General features: G+C 43.5%; 1 protein-coding gene across 2 annotated transcripts in view; it reads right to left on the bottom strand.

Moving 5' to 3' along the window:
- LOC126469954 (uncharacterized) overlaps positions 1 to 18,842 on the bottom strand; it is a 676,617-nt gene that overhangs the window by 152,203 nt on the left and 505,572 nt on the right. The window lies entirely within an intron of this gene.

Genomic DNA, 18,842 nt, shown 5'->3' with positions numbered 1-18,842 from the left:
TTGAAAGGAGGATATAAGATGAACATCAACAAAAGCAAAACGAGGATAATGGAATGTACTCAAATTAAATCGGGTGATGCTGTGGGAATTAGATTAGGAAATGAGACACTTAACGTAGTAAAGCAGTTTTGCTATTTAGGGAGTAAAATAACTGATGATGGTCGAAGTAGAGAGGATATAAAATGTAGACTGGCAATGGCAAGGAAATCGTTTCTGAAGAGGAAAAATTTGTTATCATCGAGTACAGATTTAAGTGTCAGGAAGTCGTTTCTGAAAGTATTTGTATGGAGTGTAGCCATGTATGGAAGTGAAACATGGACGATAACTAGTTTGGACAAGAAGAGAATAGAAGCTTTCGAAATGTGGTGCTACAGAAGAATGCTGAAGATAAGGTGGGTAGATCACGTAACTAATGAGGAGGTATTGAATAGGATTGGGGAGAAGAGAAGTTTGTGGCACAACTTGACTAGAAGAAGGGATCGGTTGGTAGGACATGTTCTGAGGCATGAAGGGATCACCAATTTAGTATTGGAGGGTAGCGTGGAGGGTAAAAATCGTAAAGGGAGACCGAGAGATGAATACACTAAACAGATTCAGAAGGATGTAGGTTGCAGTAGGTACTGGGAGATGAAGAAGCTTGCACAGGATAGAGTAGCATGGAGAGCTGCATCAAACCAGTCTCAGGACTGAAGACCACAACAACAACAACAAATCCACACCATTCATCAGCAATGTATGCTTCCCGGGCATAGCATCGCACCAGACACAGTCGTTTGTGTTGTGGGTTAACTTCAGGCTACGCTTGGGACAGTAATTCCTGAGTCTGGCTGCAGCTAGTCTCCAACCAATGTTGCGGGTTGACAAAGAACGGTGCAGGCCGTCCATTAATTACTCTCGGATGGAAAGTGCAGATGTGAATGGATTACGAGGAGCTTGGCGCACAATACAGCGATCCTCCTTTTTGGTGATGAGATGTGGTCGACTGGAACCCTTGGCGTAGAGTGTGGCTGCGTTCACGTTCCCAACATGGGGCCACTGTCACATACGAATACTTCACAAATCTGGATATTGCAGGATTCGATCAGCCGGCCAAATGAAGGCCCACGATGAAGCGCCTTTCAAAGTCTGTGCAGTTAATGCAGTCTCACACGAATACACGGCATGTCCGTGCCCTTCACATTGATCACTCAACATCTGACGATGTCCATGTCCCTTATATACCGTATCAGGCCTGATAACAATACCAAACACGAACAACAGTAGTGAACTCTTGTTGTCGCTCTACCTGTCAGAGAGAGTCGTAACTCCAATCATTTACGTACTGGCCGATGGTGTGTTTGTGTACGAAGTTAGATTACCATCCGACCATATTTTCCGGGTACTTCACCTTTTTTATCAGGCAGTGTATTTACTTACTTATTACGAATTCAATCAAGTTGGTCTCTTTAGCGTTTATTTACGCAGCTGTCATGAAATGGTTGTGAATGTCTTGACAGTTTAGACCACTCTTTAAGAAAATGCATCTATAGTTTAATCTGAATCTTGTACTGCTCGGAACTGCAAACCACGATTCGTATTCTTACAACTGTTTGGTTAATATGATTAATGCCATGTTCTTCTCCAGAAGAATTAGTGAGCCCGAACTAAAATATACACGAAGAAATAATTGTTTGAGACGGTTAGTTCAATGAATTAGCTCTCCTTAACGTGCAGACCCCCCCATGAACCATGGACCTTGCCGTTGGTGGGGAGGCTTGCGTGCCTCAGCGATACAGATAGCCGTACCGTAGGTGCAACCACAACGGAGGGGTATCTGTTGAGAGGCCAGACAAACGTGTGGTTCCTGAAGAGGGGCAGCAGCCTTTTCAGTAGTTGCAAGGGCAACAGTCTGGATGATTGACTGATCTGGCCTTGTAACAATAACCAAAACGGCCTTGCTGTGCTGGTACTGCGAACGGCTGAAAGCAAGGGGAAACTACAGCCGTAATTTTTCCCGAGGGCATGCAGCTTTACTGTATGATTACATGATGATGGCGTCCTCTTGGGTAAAATATTCCGGAGGTAAAATAGTCCCCCATTCGGATCTCCGGGCGGGGACTACTCAAGAGGATGTCGTTATCAGGAGAAAGAAAACTGGCGTTCTACGGATCGGAGCGTGGAATGTCAGATCCCTTAATCGGGCAGGTAGGTTAGAAAATTTAAAAAGGGAAATGGATAGGTTGAAGTTAGATATAGTGGGAATTAGTGAAGTTCGGTGGCAGGAGGAACAAGACTTCTGGTCAGGTGACTACAGGGTTATAAACACAAAATCAAATAGGGGTAATGCAGGAGTAGGTTTAATAATGAATAGGAAAATAGGAATGCGGGTAAGCTACTACAAACAGCATAGTGAACGCATTATTGTGGCCAAGATAGATACGAAGCCCACACCTACTACAGTAGTACAAGTTTATATGCCAACTAGCTCTGCAGATGACGAAGAAATTGAAGAAATGTATGATGAAATAAAAGAAATTATTCAGATTGTGAAGGGAGACGAAAATTTAATAGTCATGGGTGACTGGAATTCGAGTGTAGGAAAAGGGAGAGAAGGAAACATAGTAGGTGAATATGGATTGGGGGACAGAAATGAAAGAGGAAGCCGCCTGGTAGAATTTTGCACAGAGCACAACATAATCATAACTAACACTTGGTTTAAGAATCAGGAAAGAAGGTTGTATACATGGAAGAACCCTGGAGATACTAAAAGGTATCAGATAGATTATATAATGGTAAGACAGAGATTTAGGAACCAGGTTTTAAATTGTAAGACATTTCCAGGGGCAGATGTGGACTCTGACCACAATCTATTGGTTATGACCTGTAGATTAAAACTGAAGAAACTGCAAAAAGGTGGGAATTTAAGGAGATGGGACCTGGATAAACTAAAAGAACCAGAGGTTGTACAGAGATTCAGGGAGAGCATAAGGGAGCAATTGACAGGAATGGGGGAAATAAATACAGTAGAAGAAGAATGGGTAGCTTTGAGGGATGAAGTAGTGAAGGCAGCAGAGGATCAAGTAGGTAAAAAGACGAGGGCTAGTAGAAATCCTTGGGTAACAGAAGAAATATTGAATTTAATTGATGAAAGGAGAAAATATAAAAATGCAGTAAGTGAAACAGGCAAAAAGGAATACAAACGTCTCAAAAATGAGATCGACAGGAAGTGCAAAATGGCTAAGCAGGGATGGCTAGAGGACAAATGTAAGGATGTAGAGGCCTATCTCACTAGGGGTAAGATAGATACCGCCTACAGGAAAATTAAAGAGACCTTTGGAGATAAGAGAACGACTTGTATGAATATCAAGAGCTCAGATGGAAACCCAGTTCTAAGCAAAGAAGGGAAAGCAGAAAGGTGGAAGGAGTATATAGAGGGTCTATATAAGGGCGATGTACTAGAGGACAATATTATGGAAATGGAAGAGGATGTAGATGAAGATGAAATGGGAGATGCGATACTGCGTGAAGAGTTTGACAGAGCATTGAAAGACCTGAGTCGAAACAAGGCCCCCGGAGTAGACAATATTCCATTGGAACTACTGACGGCCGTGGGAGAGCCAGTCCTGACAAAACTCTACCATCTGGTGAGCAAGATGTATGAAACAGGCGAAATACCCTCAGACTTCAAGAAGAATATAATAATTCCAATCCCAAAGAAAGCAGGTGTTGACAGATGTGAAAATTACCGAACTATCAGCTTAATAAGTCACAGCTGCAAAATACTAACACGAATTCTTTACAGACGAATGGAAAAACTAGTAGAAGCCAACCTCGGGGAAGATCAGTTTGGATTCCGTAGAAACACTGGAACACGTGAGGCAATACTGACCTTACGAATTATCTTAGAAGAAAGATTAAGGAAAGGCAAACCTACGTTTCTAGCATTTGTAGACTTAGAGAAAGCTTTTGACAATGTTGACTGGAATACTCTCTTTCAAATTCTAAAGGTGGCAGGGGTAAAATACAGGGAGCGAAAGGCTATTTACAATTTGTACAGAAACCAGATGGCAGTTATAAGAGTCGAGGGACATGAAAGGGAAGCAGTGGTTGGGAAGGGAGTAAGACAGGGTTGTAGCCTCTCCCCGATGTTGTTCAATCTGTATATTGAGCAAGCAGTAAAGGAAACAAAAGAAAAATTCGGAGTAGGTATTAAAATTCATGGAGAAGAAATAAAAACTTTGAGGTTCGCCGATGACATTGTAATTCTGTCAGAGACAGCAAAGGACTTGGAAGAGCAGTTGAATGGAATGGACAGTGTCTTGAAAGGAGGATATAAGATGAACATCAACAAAAGCAAAACAAGGATAATGGAATGTAGTCTAATTAAGTCGGGTGATGCTGAGGCAATTAGATTAGGAAATGAGGCACTTAAAGTAGTAAAGGAGTTTTGCTATTTGGGGAGCAAAATAAGTGATGATGGTCGAAGTAGAGAGGATATAAAATGTAGGCTGGCAATGGCAAGGAAAGCGTTTCTGAAGAAGAGAAATTTGTTAACATCCAGTATTGATTTAAGTGTCAGGAAGTCATTTCTGAAAGTATTCGTATGGAGTGTAGCCATGTATGGAAGTGAAACATGGACTATAAATAGTTTGGACAAGAAGAGAATAGAGGCTTTCGAAATGTGGTGCTACAGAAGAATGCTGAAGATTAGATGGGTAGATCACGTAACTAATGAGGAAGTATTGAATAGGATTGGGGAGAAGAGAAGTTTGTGGCACAACTTGACCAGAAGAAGGGATCGGTTGGTAGGACATGTTCTGAGGCATGAAGGGATCACCAATTTAGTATTGGAGGGTAGCGTGGAGGGTAAAAATCGTAGAGGGAGACCAAGAGATGAATACACTAAGCAGATTCAGATGGATGTAGGTTGCAGTAGGTACTGGGAGATGAAAAAGCTTGCGCAGGATAGAGTAGCATGGAGAGCTGCATCAAACCAGTCTCAGGACTGAAGACCACAACAACAACAACAACGTGCAGATGGTAGCGCGAAATTTTTAAGTCCCACTAAAATGCTACAATCTAGTATCACAAATCACCATACTTTATTGATGTGTGAAAATTGATTGCCATGGGATGCTTAACCGTCTAATTTACCCGCTGCTTCTCTCAAAAAAATCACTGGTCCACGACTTTGAAAGGCGTGAAAAGTTGAATTTCAATATTAAGTCTGTAGAGCGCACACACCCTACCCTCCCAATTTCGGTGTGGTAGCGGAATTTTTCTAAGGTCTTTCGTCAACCGAGGCGAGGCGGTCAGGAAGCAGAACGTAACTGGCTACCGCCTGTTATCTTCTGCTGCGACTGTCTTTATGAGCTTCGTGGCCCATTACTTATAAGAACTCACACTGTAATCTGATGATTGCGAGCTCCAGAATTTATGGAGCATCTTTCTTACAAGAGCCGCCGATCAGATTAGCACTCTTCTTAGTTCGTCCCGTCTGAATAAAAACACCTTCGCCGTTGTAACGCCTGATCTTACCAAACGACTAAAATTTTGACGTTAAATCACTTGCAGCAATCCAGTTGGTGTATGTGCAACAAGATGATGTTGGACAAAGTGTGTCTCTCTTGTTTGCAGATTGTTAAGTATGCGAGTTTTTAAATCACTCACTTTTGCTGCATAAATGCTCTGAACAAACACGTAATTAATTTCCTGTATCCGCAGTTCTTAGATGACAAATCTCAAATTTGGTAGAGATTCATTAAATGACAAAAAATTAACGTGCTGAAGTTTCAGGTTCACGGATTTACTATTTTTTAAACTACAAAGTTTAGGCAAAATGTATGTAAAAACAGAAAAAAGAAGAATAGCTTCTAAAGTGTTTTAGATATCTCAAAATGGTCGGTTGTGGATGTTTCTGTTATGAAAACATATCGTACTGCAAAATTTCGCTTTATGGAATTAGTTTGCAGCGGGCTCGGACTTAGATTTTTGTGAAGTTACTGAAAAGTATTTGGCTAAAAACTATGAAATTGTTCGTAGTAGATATTGTAAATATAGCTAAAAATCTGGCATGGAAAAAGCAGTAGGCCACACATGAACAACCATTTGCGATGGCGATTGCGCAACATCACGTCAACCGCTTACGCACGCGTTACGAGGGCGATTACCTACAATGCGGAGATTAACCTAATATTTGTGCCGGAAGTTACGATTTGCTTCCTAGGAACAGCAGATTATAACGAAAGGGCCGCGAACTGAAAGATGTGGTGCAATGATATTTTGTTCATTAAGAATAACTGCTTGTAATATTTTCCGATTTCTAACCAGATGCCTCTTAATATTTCCCCTGAAAGCAAGAAATTCAGTTTCAACAGCAGCGTATTCATCTTGTGTATAGAGGAGGAGAGATTAGCTGCATTGTCTACATCTACATCTACATCTACATGGTTACTCTGAATTCACACTTAAGTGCCTGGCAGAGGGTTCATCGAACCATTTTCATACTACTTCTCTACCATTCCACTCTCGAGTGGAGCGTGGGAAAAAGGAACACCTAAATCCTTCAGCTCTGATTTCTCTTATTTTATTATGATGATCATTTCTCCCTACGTAGGTGGGTGTCATTTTCGCATTCGGAACAGAAATTTGGTGACTGAAATTTCGTAAATAAATCTCGCCGCAAAGAAAACCGCCTTTGTTTCAGTGACTGCCACCCCAAATCGCGTATCATATCAGTGACACTGTCACCCCTATTGCGTGATAACACGAAACGAGCTGCCCTTCTTCGCACTTTTTCGATGTCCTCCGTCAATCCTACTTGGTAAGGATCCCACACCGCGCAGCAATATTCCAGCAGAGGACGGACAAGTGTAATGTAGGCTGTTTCTTTAGTGGGTTTGTCGCATCTTCTAAGTGCTCTGCCAACAAAGCGCAGTCTTTGTTTCGCCTTCCCCATAATACTATCTATGAGGTCTTTCCAGTTTAAGTTTTTCGGTAATTCCTAGGTATTTAGTCGAATTGACAGCCCTTAGATTTGTGCGATTTATCGTATACCCAAGATTTATCGGATTTCTTTTAGTACCCATGTGGATGACCTCGCACTTTTCTTTGTTTAGTGCCAATTACCACTTTTCGCACGATACAGATAATTTTGTAATTGCAATTGATCGTCTGATGATTTTACTAGACGGTAAATTACAGCGTCATCTGCAAACAATCTAAGGGGGTTGCTCAGATTAACACCTAGATCATTTATGTAAATCAGGAACAGCTGAGGGCCTGTGAAACTACCTTGCGGGACGCCGGATATCACTTTTGTTCTACTCGATGGTTTACCGTCTATCACTACGAATTGTGACCTCTCTGAGAGGAAATCACGAATCCAGTCACACAACTGAGACGATACTCCATATGCACGCAATCTGATAAATAGTCACTTGTGAGGAACGGTGTCAAGAGCCTTCTGGAAATCTAGGAATATGGAATCGATCTTAGATCCCTTGTCGACAGCACTCATTACTTCATGGGAATAAAGAACGATATTTTCTGAATCCGCGTTGATTATGTATCAATAAACCATTTATTATTATGACTGCAGACACATCTGTGACAGATTGAACATACAGAAAACTAGATGAGAACATCAAACAGCTGGTTACAAGGACCTCCTCGCCTTTGGGGGCGTTGTCCCGCTCTTGCAGAGTACCGCTCGTAGTGCATGTGAGTTATTTCTGTGGCCAGATGTCATTCTTGATGATACAACACTAGATGAATCTGTGGTGAGGAGAATAATAATAATAATAATAAAAAACGCGTGTGACGAGGGCCTCCCGTCGGGTAGACCGCCCGCCTGGGGCAAGTCTTTCGATTTGACGCCAATTCTGCGACTTGCGCGTCGATGGGGATGAAATGATGATGGTTAGGACAACACAACACCCAGTCCCTGAGCGGAGGAAATCCCCGACCCCTCCGGGAATCGAACCCGGGCCCGTAGAATTGACATTCTGTCGCGCTGACCACTCAGCTACCGGGGGCGGACATGGGGAGAATGACGTGTGTATCATTGGTCTGCGAAACGCACCACATTTTTTCCAAGTGTTTCCATATTTTAACCTTCAATGTGTTTTGTTTCTGAGGCCGGAACGGGTTACCAGCCCGGTGACGTAGTGATATGCGACAATGATTAAGACACTGAAATCATACTTGAGTGGAGGGTGGTTCAAATCCCCGTTCGAACATCCTGATACAATGTTTTGTGGTTCCCCGAAAGAATTTTAAGCGAATGCTGCGGCAGTTCCTTAAGAAATGTCGACTGCCGAAGTCTTCCATATCTTGAAAACATAGCTTGTCGACTCTAATGACCACATAGTTGACCTACGTTAGAGTGCAATCTTCCTTCGTTCGCTTTTCGACAAGCAATTTATGGGCAAAAACGACGGTTATCATAGCCTTTTACGAGGGTGTCTGTTGACATATGGAAACATGTCATCAACAGGAAAGCCTAGCACATAAATAAAATGCAAACAGAACACGTGCGTCTCCACCTGTGAAATATTGCGCTAATGGAAGTTAACGGCTGCAATATTTCAACGGCCATTTTAACTGTGCTGGAAACTAGCTTCAGCAAAATTTCTAGGATCGGTAGATCCAAGGCAGATAGTAATACGTTCTGAACGGAATAACATTAAATGATTGGATTTTGCGCCAGCGATTTTGGTGTTGCAACCAGTTCCGCAAGTGGAGTTAACGGGTAGCCTGACTAACAGGCGAATCCCTCTGCCGTTACAAGGGACACTGCATACAAGGAAGCGATACAGGCAAACGCGTTCATCTGTCTCTCAGCAATAGAGAACTCCCGTTGGTCCGGATCATTTTTTAAGTACGACGACTATACAGTATGTCAAACAATCGACGACAACGATCATTAAATTTAAACCGAGCGAACTGCTATACACAGACCGTGTCTCGATTTTAATCAACAAGTTAACTGAGTTGCGAAGTACTGCAGTGCCCCGTTTGTTGCGACTTTAAAATGACATAAAAGAGAAAGTAGGCGGTATTGTACGTAGGCAAAGAGCTAAATGCGCTGCACAGAATGGGTAGAGGAGAAATGTTGAAAAAATGTTGCTGAATTTAGTGTTGGAACGCCAACGGTGTTATATTGGAAGAAAATCCGGAAGGAAACTGAAGACTTTTGTTTCAAAAAGATAATTCCTGATGATAAAATCATCGGCATTTTTTCATCTGCAGACAATGACGCTAGTTATAACGGATTCTCTGACGAAGCTGGCGCTCACTATGAATTGCGAGACATACGCAGACAACAACGCAGCTGGACAAAATAATGAAATTTGAAATCATAGGCTGAAACAGCTTGTGACGAACGAATGCTGGTGAAACGCCTGCGTGACCGTACTGCACATTAACGACGTAAGAACCTGACTCAAAAGAAGCTTACTGACTATTGCGGAGTATAGAATTCAGTGTTTTTTTTTTTAATATCTTATGGAAAATTACGGTATAAAAATGTAGAATTTCCGAATTTCCGTGTAATTAGATTTAACGTGTGAGGTTAATGGCATTTGACTCACATCATTCAAACTTCTAGGATATCTGTATTTTCAATAACCCGGGTGACCTACGGTCCAACCAAGACGGACGTCGATTTGTTGTAGACTCATGGAAAATATTTTGTGTTCAGATATAATGACCTTCCTAGAGTCTGAGAAGCTCATCTGCAGAAATCAGCACGGTTTTAGAAAACAGTGAGACACAGCTGGCCCTCTTTGTGCATGATATACAACAGGCTCTAGATACCGGCTCCCAGGTTGATGCCATATTTCTCGACTTTCGAAAGGCGTTCAACTCAGTTCCGCACTGTCGCTTGCTCCAAAAAGTGTGCGCTTACGGTCTATCCGATGACATATGCGGTTGGATAGAAAGTTTTCTAACATACAGGGAGCAGTATGTCGTCCTGATCGGGGTGACTTCAACGGAAACAAACGTAACTTCACGTGTGGCCTAGGACAGCGTAATAGGTCCGCTGCTTTTTACGATTTACATAAACGATCTGGTTGATGGTATTGACAGCAGCATTAGACTGTTTGCCGATGATGCTGTAGTCTACACGAAAGTAGTATCACACGAAAGTTGTGAACAAATCAATGAGGATTTGCAGAAAATAAATACGTGGTGTAATGACTCGCAGTTATCTCTCATTTTTTCTTTATTGTTATTTTAATACCCGTATAAAAACAGGTAGGCTGGCAGCAGCACAATACGCCGCTCTTCAGCCCAAGATGTGACAATGGTAAAACAGAGAAGACACATGAGTTGGAACAAAACGGCGGGGAAAAATCAGTAGACACATGAACATAAAAAACATGAAGCCGTTCACACTCGATGACAATCCACACTACAAACTGTTGACACGACGCACAAAAACTGAAGATGTCGATGGCACAGGTGAACGATGGAGTGTGACGATGAACACTGAACACTAAACACGTCGGCACACACGAAACACTAATGGCGATGATCACCGGCGCGCGAATGTCCACTTAGCGTGTGAGAGTCCGGGGACCTGCCGAGAGGGGGTTATCTCTCAATATTAGTAAGTGTTATAACAAGGCGAAAATCCCCATTAATGTACGAGTACAAAATAAATTCGCAATCTTTGGAAGCGGCAACATCTGTCAAGTACACAACTGGCCATTAAAATTGCTACACCACGAAGATGACGTGCTGCATACGCGAAATTTAACCGACAGGAAGAAGATGCTGTGATATGCAAATGAGTAGCTTTTCAGAGCATTCACACGAGGTTGGCTCCGATGGCGACACCTACAACGTGCTGACATGGGGAAAGTTTCCAACCGATTTCTCATACACAAACAGCAGTTGACCGGCGTTGCCTGGTGAAACGTTGTGTGATGCCTCGTGGAAGGAGGAGAAATGCGTACCATCACGTTTCCGACATTGATAAAGGTCGGACTGTAGCCTATCGCGATTGCGGTTTATCGTAACGCGACATCGCTGCTCGCGTTGGTCGAGATCCAATGACTGTTAGTAGAATATGGGATCGGTGGGTTCAGAAGGGTAATACGGAACGCCGTGCTGGATTCCAACGGCCTCGTATCACTAGCAGTCGAGATGACACGCATCTTATCCGCATGGCTGTAACGGATCGTGCAGCCACGTCTCGATCCCTGAGTCAACAGATGGGGTCGTTTGCAAGACAACAACCATCTGCAGGAACAATTCGACGACGTTTGCAGCAGCATGCACTATCAGATCGGAGGCCATGGCTGCAGTTACCCTTGACGCTGCATCACAGACAGGAGCGCCTGCGGTGGTGTACTCAACGACGAACCTGGGTGCACGAATGGCAAAATGTCATTTTTTCTAATGAATCCAGGTTCTGTTTACAGCATCGTGATGGTCGAATCCGTGTTTGGCGGCATCGCGGTGAACGCACATTGGAGGCGTGTATTCGTCATCGCTATACTGTCGTATCACCCGGCGTGATGGTATGGCGTGCCATTGGTTACACGTCTCGGTCACCTCTTGTTCTCATTGACGGCACTTTGAACAGTGGACGTTACATTTCAGATTTGTTACGACCCATGGGTCTACCCTTCTTTCGATCGCTGCGAAACCCTACATTTCAGCAGGATAATGCACGAGCGCATGTTGCAGGTCCTGTACGGGCCTTTCTGGATACAGAAAATGCTCGACTGCTGCCCTGGGCAGCACATTCTCCAGATCTCTCACCAATTGAAAACGTCTGGTCAATGGTGGCCGAGCAACTGGCTCGTCACAATATGCCAGTCACTACTCTTGATGAACTGTGGTATGGTGTTGAAGCTGCATGGGCAGTTGTACCTGTACACGCAATCCAAGCTCTGTTTGACTCATTGCCCAGGCGTATCAAGGCCGTTATTACGGCCAGAGGTGGTAGTTCTGGGTACTGATTTGGTTTAAAATGGTTCAAATGGCTTTGAGGACTATGGGACTTAACGTCTGAGGTCATCAGTCCCCTAGAACTTAGAACTACTTAAACCTAACTAACCTAAGGACATCACACACATCCATGCCTGAGGTAGGATTCGAACCTTTGACCGTAGCGGTCGCGCGGTTCCAGACTGAAGCGCCTAGAACCGCTCGGCCACTCCGGCCGGCTGGGTACTGATTTCTGAGGATCTATGCACCCAAATTACGTGAAAACGTAATCACATGTCAGTTCTAGTATAATATATTTGACCTATGAATACCCGTTTATCATCTGCATTCTTCTTGGTGTAGCAATTTTAATGGCCAATAGTGTATCTGTGTATGACAGTTCGAAATGATCTCAAATGGAATGATCAGATTACACAAGTAATGGGTAAGGCAAACTCTAGATTACGGTTTATTGGTAGAATCCTGAAGAGATGCAATCCTTCAACAAAGGAAATTGTCCAGTCTTAGAGTATTGTTCGTCTGTATGGGACCCTTACCAGTTGGGTCTGATTCAAGAGATTGAGAAGGTCCGAAGAAGAGCGGCAAGATTCGTGACTGGTACATTTAGCCGACGCGAGAGCGTTACAAATCTCATAGAATGTTTGAAATGGGACACACTTGCAGATAGATTGCGCGCTAAACGGAAGGGGCTGCTCACTAAATTCCGAAATCAGACCTTCACCGAGGATGTAGAGGATAGCAACAAGGTCACTATACAATTTGCACACGGCCAGATAGGACAAGATGTCGTCATCGAGTGACGATTTTATGAGTACACGAGATGTCTTAGAATTTCTGGTTGATTTGCACAATGGCAGCTAAGTGTAGAAAAAATGAGTAGGAAAAATAAACCTTCAACGTTCGAATAGAACATCAGTACTGTGCTGCTGGACGCAGCCACATCGATAAAATATCTAAGCGTTACGTTGCAAAGCCGTATAAAATAGATTGAGTACGTCAGGCTGGGAGTAGTGAAGGCGAATGGTCGTCTTCGTTTCATTGGGAGAATTTTGGGAAAATGTACCTCGTCCATGAAGGAGACAACGTATAGAACGCTAGCGCGACCCCTTCTTGAGTCCCGTTCGAGTATTTGGAATCCCCGCCAGTCGGATTGAGGGAAGACATCGAAGCAATTCAGAGATGTGCTGCTAGATTTGTTACTGGTAGATTCGACCAGCATGCAGTTATTACGGAGATGCTTCGTAAACGCTAATGGGAGTCCATGGAGGGAAGAAGCCGCTGTTTTCGCGAGGCAGTATTGAGGTTCTGATGCCGTCTTCTCCGCTCGGGGACTGGGTGTTGTGCTGTCCTCATCATCATTTCATCCACATCGCCGGCACGCAAGTTGCCCAATGTGGCGTCGAATGAAATAAGACTTGCACTTGGCGGCCGAACTTCTCCGAATTGGGGCTTCCCGACCCACGATGCCATACGCTCATTTCATTTTTTCATATTTTTACGTTAAAACTACCCAGGACGTCTACATTGTTTTACTCAGGTACAGTTTCCACGTCTCCATAATGAGGTTGCAAAGGTGCTGCAATATTCCTATCAACATATGGGTGTGAAAGATCTTTTCTCGATTACGAAACTAAATAAATCGCGATTACGTGGCAACCTGAGTGCGAAAGTCTGTGAAACTGTGTGCGTCTGTCCGTATGCTGCCACTTAGTTCCAAAAATTATATTATGTCTTTGCGCGCCAGAAATAACGAAATAACGTTGAAAATATGTTTTCTTTGTGGTCTGTGTTGTTGAGAAATGTGATATATAAAACTAAGGCCGCATGCAGTGCGAGTGCACTGCCATTTAAAAGCGGCTCGTTCGCAGTTTCCCCACCGTCCCGCTTCTCAAGCTGAGACAGTGTACTGTGGCGGTGGCAAAAATGTGCATCTAGGCTGAGAACTATGGCACTCGTGTCAGGACATGGGTCGCGAGCCGATTTCTTGCCCACCCCTGGTTTAAAGGAAAATCTAAATAAGATGGACGGACCGGGGTTTCAACCCTTTTCCTTCAAAATGAAGGAATTTCAACCCAGTGCGTTAGCCATTTCGTCATCTCACGTGGTGACCTTACTACACTAAATAAACGATTCATAGATCATTAACAAATCACTTGCTTGATAGGTAAGGTAATTTGACAAATGAATATCGATAATATCTGTAACGAGTCCCAGATATGTGAAGTATGAAATAACATACCTGTGTTACTATTGCACTTTTTTTAAAATTCTGTCATAAGTAACAAAAAGACCTTGACCATTTACGCTGCAAATCTGCTCCCGTTAATTATTTAAGATGAGAGGCACCCACACGCCTTGCTCATACTGTGGCATCAAGCGGTCAGGCCTGCAAGATGAGTGGTCTGCCAAGCGAATGGATTCATTTTTTTATTTATCAAGTAACATGAACTCTAGTACTCACAATTAAGTTAAAAGTTATTCTCCTGCTTGGATATTACGCAACGGAAACGCACCTCTGACTATTAGTAATTTACACAACTCTGACTGTTCACTACGCACTGGCAATACCACATTTTCTTTCTTATTTAACGGCTTTTATCAACACGTGGCCATCGCACTGAATATGAATGGCGCACACATAAATTCTGGATATCATGACAACATACAATTCGAAGGAAAAGGCCACCAATCTTTTCATTTTCACTATCTTATTTATTCCGATAAATTCTATAACCTAAACACACAAATTCTATAACCTACAACAATAACACATGAGAAATTCCGCCCAGTGGGCATGGCTTTACATTGGTGATTCTCTATCTTATGGTCTCGTAATTATTTAATGCTACAGTGCACTTTCTGGATAGGATGGTGGATCTTTTTCTATATCTCACACTTTGACTCTCACAACCATCATCATGAAACTTTCCTCCAGACCGAGCGGTACAAAAGGAACATGCATAACCCACTACCTCTGAAACTACCTTACTACTCTTCCATGCAAACCACACATACTTAAATTACATGACATACACCACACTGCAACATGGAATACGACATAAGGAATAGTCACAACATTTCATTGTGACCGTTGGTTACTTCCGAAGATTACTACGATCCCATTAATATTACCTGCCTGACATTTAATTCTCCCCACAAAAGTTCCTGAAATAGAAAAATTATTACTCTGAACTACTCTTAAGTATTTCACATGCATACCATGTCTCCACTCTTTTGTCCTTACGGAGCACGCCTAAGACAGGTCTTACCAACACTAGATCCAGCGGCAGAGTGCTGAAACATGGCCGTTCTTCAGGTCCTCTCGCACCTCTGCCGAAGTGGGGGAGCACCTTGCTACCATATTGGTCAGCCACATTTCAGGCGCTCAAAGCTCCGGTAAATTTCATCTCTTTGGTTCCACCAAAGGTGGCCAAAGGATCGTCTCAAAGATGATCATATAGTCACATTCGCTATCTGCGGTTAGCAGACGACCATACATTCATTCATTTCACCGATCTCACCTAACTGGATGTAGGGATTTATTTTGTGGGAGTGCACATGTGATCAATTAAATAAATAAATTGTCATTCTTTCCCACACTGGTATCCGGCTTCGCTGTATTAATTGAAATTGAGTTATTTTTACAAAAAATATGTTGTTCTGACAAGAATAATGAAGTATGTTGTACCTATTTTCAATGTCGGGCTGTACTGTACCCTTTCAAAGAAATGGACGGTATTCCTCATAGGATCATTCCTGATTTTTGTTCCAGTACTCTGTAAGATTCGGCTAGTACAACTGGGCAGAGACTTTTTTAATTTTTTTTATCATTTCCATGAAAGCTTTTACTCATTACAGACGACTTAACCAGGCTTAATACTGAGTTTTAAGACTAAAATAAAACCCAGTTCGTGCACGCTTTTCGGAGAAATTTCTGACGTCGTTTCTGGTGACCTCCTGCTATGAATAGCAGCGATAAGGCGAAATGCGCCGACTAATCTAACTAGTGCCGAAAGGAAGTGGCTAAATCGATTAAAAGCCGCCCGGGCTGACCGCCACGGCAGAATCACATTTCCGCAGCATCACAATGTGCCTCTCCGCAGACCTCGAATTAAAGGTCAATGGAAAAAGAAGACCTGAGAGGAAGCGCTATTGCTGGGCAGCGGTTCAGAGTGACCGACCAGGAAGAGAAGGAGGCTGTTACCAGCTACAAGCGCGGTGCATTAGCGCCGTGTTTGCTCGCAACCGTGGACACAGAAAACACCGCGCCACATCCCATCGACCTACATCCTGCGCTCTCCCACCCCCGCCCCTGCAAAGCCATTGACGAGGGTAGCGTGTGTGGGGCCCTTCTGCTCGGCCTTTTATGCCCCGAGATTATCAGACGGGGTAAAGTACTAGCATACCGGCTTAGTATCTCTGTACTCGCTCACAATAACCGATTGCTTTCTCACTTGTTTTAGAATATGCTCATTCCTGTGTTTTATTAGCAGGATACTTAGAAAATGTAACAGACCTACTAAGGAGACTGCCTACACTACGCTTGTCTGTCCTCTTTTAGAATACTGCTGCTCGGTGTGGGATCTTTACCAGGTAGGACTGACGGAGTATATCGAAAAAGTTCAAAGAAGGGCAGCACGTTTTGTGTTATCGCGAAATATGGGAGAGAGTGTCACAGAAATGATACAGGATTTGGGCTGGACAACATTAGAAGAAAGGCGTTTTTCGTTGCGACGGAATCTTCTCACGAAATTCCAATCACCAACTTTCTCCTCCGAATGCGAAAATATTTTGTTGACACCGACCTACACAGGGAGGAACGATCACCGCGATAAAATAAAGGAAATCAGAGCTCGTACGGAAAATATAGGTGTTCATTCTTTCCGCGCGCTATACGAGATTGGAATAACAGAGAGTTGTGAAGGTGGTTCGATGACCCCTCTGCCAGACACTTAAATGTGATTTGCAGAGATGTAGATGTAGATGTAGAAGCCATACAGTCCAGCATCGGTATACCAATTAGGCAAAATCACCGTGAACATCGAGACAATCATCTCACCCGCCCACCAGGTTGAAGATACCCGTTTGGTAAACACCGTGTCTTGCTTCGTGAACAAGTCTGTAACTTCTCCTGCACATCCTCGTCCAATTTGAATCATCGACTCTTCAGGACATTTCTGAAGGAACCGAAGGTGTGATAATTGCATGGGGAGAGAGATCAGGACTATAGGGCGGGTGCTCGAGTTTCGCTCACTTGAGTTGGCGTAACTTATGCGTTACGATATTTGCGACTGGAGACATGCGTTATCACGAATTAGCAGCTCTCCTTGTCGCAATTGGTTTTCCTCATTCTGGGACCGATGTCTACCGGTGTTTGTCCTTCGGCAGCCAAGAAAAGCATAACAGTACGTTCGTCCTATTCGGACGCATTTGGTAACAATGTCGTCATAGTTCACGTATCCGCATTTACGGCACGCCACACTGATCTCTTGCCTATATGTAGGTGCTTATGCACTCGGATCGGAATGGCGCTATGATGCATATACACTGCAACAAAGCACCCAAAAGGAAACTTTTGATCGCCACCTTACAGTATAGGAGCGACGTGAAATATCTTAACTTCAATGACATCTTGTTATGTTGTATTAACCCATGTTGCACAATAACGCAAGTCAAGTGCCAGCTTCGTCTGCAGAAAAATGTGGGGTTAACCCAAACTCGAAGTTTGTTAAGCGATATTTTTTTTTAGTATTTTGCTATTAGCAACCCGTCGTCTCCAGTGACCTATTGCAGGGTACTTGTATTTTGTTAGCTTTCTTACTTCCATTTATCTTAGTACATGTATTTCACTGAAAACACAGTGTGCTATAGCACCTAAACTAATAAAGATATTCACACCATGTTTGGCTTGTGTGACAGACAAACTCACGAAGCTTTGTATGTATGTGTTCCAGGTTGTCGCGAGTGAAGCATAATGAATACGGTTCACGAAAAGGCTCAGTGTGTGGAATGGTTTATTCAGACCAAATCGAACACGCAGGTTCAAGGGAACTTCCAGACACGGTACAGAAAACAACCACCCTCGCGGACGTCGATACGCCGGTGGTTCAAATGGCTCTGAGCGCTATGGGACTTAACATCTGCGGTCATCAGTCCCCTAGAACATAGAACTACTTAAACCTAACTAACCTAGGGACATCACACACATCCATGCCCGAGACAGGATTCGAACCTGCGACCGTAGCGGTCGCGCGGCTCCAGACTGAACCGCCTAGAACTGTTTGGCCATTGCGGCCCACTACGCCGGTGGTACGGCGATTTTATGCAGACGAGAAGCGCTGATGTGAAACATCATACTGGACGACCTGGAATAGTGAAGCCGACACGAAACGGATACGGTTGTCTTATAACGTCCACCGAAGAAGTCTGTTCGGAGGGCGTCGCAGGAGATGCAAATCTCTAGGGCGGCCTTCCGCCGAGTCTGTCGGAAACGTTTACAAATGTAGCCATACCGATTGCAACTGTTGCATGGATTGAAACCAGACAACAAACCACAACGTACGCATTTCGCTGTGGACGTCCTTCACCGTTTAGATATTACACCGATGGACTTCATTCCATGTGGGTATATCAAGGACAGAGTCTACAAAACGCCTGTCAACCACAACAATGATTTAAAGAACCGAATAATTGATGCGGTATGTTGTGCCGGTTACGGATTGAGCTTGAATATAGACTGGATGTTGTGCATGTCACCAGAGATTCACAAGTTGAAACTGAGTGAATGGCATAAAAACTTTGTCGGTCACATAAGCCAAACATGGCGTGAATGTCTTAATTAGTTTGGATGAGTACTGTACCTATCAAGATTGTACATCAACGCATGTGTCAACGGCATG

The sequence above is a fragment of the Schistocerca serialis genome, chromosome 3 (assembly GCF_023864345.2).
Source record: "Schistocerca serialis cubense isolate TAMUIC-IGC-003099 chromosome 3, iqSchSeri2.2, whole genome shotgun sequence".
NCBI classification, from domain to species: Eukaryota; Metazoa; Arthropoda; class Insecta; order Orthoptera; family Acrididae; genus Schistocerca; species Schistocerca serialis.
This window is presented reverse-complemented; position numbering and strand designations above follow the sequence as displayed.